Source organism: Pipistrellus kuhlii, unplaced genomic scaffold (assembly GCF_014108245.1).
Source record: "Pipistrellus kuhlii isolate mPipKuh1 unplaced genomic scaffold, mPipKuh1.p scaffold_m20_p_1, whole genome shotgun sequence".
Lineage (NCBI taxonomy): Eukaryota > Metazoa > Chordata > Mammalia > Chiroptera > Vespertilionidae > Pipistrellus > Pipistrellus kuhlii.
This window is the reverse complement of record NW_023425404.1, coordinates 156,326,294-156,328,532: the sequence shown is the minus strand read 5'-3', so window position 1 is coordinate 156,328,532 and position 2,239 is coordinate 156,326,294. Positions and strand designations below refer to the sequence as shown.

General features: G+C 46.9%; 1 long non-coding RNA gene across 1 annotated transcript; it reads left to right on the top strand.

Moving 5' to 3' along the window:
* Positions 1-267: 267 nt before the first annotated feature.
* LOC118705345 lies at positions 268-2,007 on the top strand. The gene is made up of 3 exons (XR_004983665.2): positions 268-374; positions 492-575; positions 1,448-2,007. It is a non-coding gene; the product is annotated as an uncharacterized LOC118705345 (long non-coding RNA).
* The last annotated feature ends 232 nt before the right edge of the window (positions 2,008-2,239 follow it).

Sequence of the window (2,239 nt, the reverse complement as noted above, 5' to 3'; positions counted from 1 at the left end):
CTCAGCACCGATCCTCCGATCCTCCGAGCTCAGCCCCATGGCCCGCACCGCCACCGCCGCCTCTGCACCCCGCGCTCCCGGGCTCCTCCGGGCCGCGCTCCTGCTCCTGCTCCTGCTCCTGGTCGCCACCTGCCGGCAAACTGCAGGTGAAACTACGCCCCAGGAGGAGAAGGGGGGTGATGAGTGGTGGGCGCCCATGGGGGGGCATCCCACTAACAGAGCCTGTGGTCCCCGCTAACCGAGCCTCTTGTCCCCGCAGCAGCGCCAGAACTGCGCTGCCTGTGCCTGGAGAACTTGGATAGAATTCACCTCAAGAACTTCCAGAGTGTGAAGGTGACCTCCCCTGGACCCTACTGCGACAAAACAGAAGTCATGTAAGTTCACCAAGCTCTGCTGCTGCCACCATCCTTGTCACCCCTACTGTGCAGATGTCCCCACCCTGGCCCTAGCCCGCCCTCCTGTCTCACCTGGGTTCTCCCTTCTGCCTGCAGAGCCACTCACAAGGATGGACAGAAAGTTTGCCTCAACCCCGCATCCCCCCTGGTTAAGATGTTACTGGACAAGCTGTTAAAGAAGTGAGTTATGTGACCAGAGTCCTTTGGGATAGATGCTGGCATCTGCCTCCTGAGACTGTATCAGGGTAGTCCAGGGTTAGCTGAAGGAGGGACAAGTCATTGTTTCACAATTAGATTTGCCATTTTGGTAATTAATCAGCTTTGGTCCAGGAGGATACTTCCAGGGATGTAGAGCACTCCGTCTTTCCCTCTCCAGCCCCATTTCGAGGAAGGTGGGTAAAGCACCCTTCATTATAATTCTCATTGGGGTTGGGCAGTTATGCAAAAAAAGCTTCCCACCTGTTAAACGCCCCTACCCAACCCCTCCTTCCCCCAATTTTTTCTCTGCTTCAACCCTGAAAAGCAGAATCCTTGTTTCTCTGCATCACAGGCCCCAAATCTTAGTGAATGATGATGAACAGGGGCTTTGCAGAGCCAATGTATTGAGTACAAATCTGGGTTTGAAGACCTATTAGCCATATACCTCAAGGAAAATACTTTAGCTTCTCTAGGCTCAGTAAAACTGGGAAAACTAGCAGCTACTACTTGGGTTGCGCTCAAGTGTGACAGATGATCCCATGTCACTCCCCTTGGCACTCACCCACCCAAGAGGTTCTGGCTGTGTGCAGTCAACAGTTCACCTTTTTAGGAATAAAATTCCTTACTTAGGAATGCAGAGGTGGTGGTAAGGAGTCCAGACACCATCACCCCTGCTTCCTGAATAAGAGCTTCTAAGTGCCTAGAGGTCTCAGCCACACAGTCTAGATGCAGGCACTTCATGCAGGTCAGGAAAACTTGATTCAGAAGACTTGGGAATCTAGAGGGCAGGAGGAGAGTGCTGTGTGGCTGGCTTTTCTGGGCAGCTACTAAGGTCACCTTTTTTCTCCTTATAGGAGCAGCTCCAACTGACCAGAGGAAGCAGGAAGCAGGATTGGTGACTCTGCCTGAAGCAGGCCCTGCCCTACAGAAATTAAAGAGGAAAAAAGGAATCATCATCCCCTAGAGCCACCTCGACTGGACTTAACATGCTTGAGCATCTCTTAGGAGAATTCTTCTGCTTATTTATTTATTTATTTATTGGTTGTTTTCAAATATTCTATGTTAATAGCTTACATGTGAAATCATTAAGGATCTCATTGGCTCTACGTGGGCCTTGCACTGTTATTTTTTATTGTTTATATGATGGCGAACCCTGGTTCACACCATTCTGATTCTTATTCAATTTGAAGGTAAAATGCTTGCAAATATTCTCTAAGTCATTAGAGTAGGATTTCTGAGGATCTCACAGCAGTGCCAGCTGCTATGATAGAGGATGGGGGGATCCAGACAATAGTTAGTAAAGGAAGGGGGATGTATGTGTGCATCTATTTTTGTACATATTTAAAAGAATGTCAGTTGTTATTTATTGGAACAATTTCACAGTACGTGGTCAGCATTTCTAATGTTGAAGCTTTAAGAACTAAATAGCCCTAGGACATTTCATGTCTTTCATGTAAGGCATAATGCCTTGTTTAGTGTCAATTATGCAAAGTTTGTGTCTTAAGACAAAGAGATTTAAGTATTTATCGATGGTTTTGCAAAAAAAAAAAAAAAAAAAAAAAAAAAAAGAACATGAAAATAAAATATGTCAAAATAAATGGTGCTTGTTTTATTTTTTGGGGGGAAAAGCAACCATCTTTACTGGG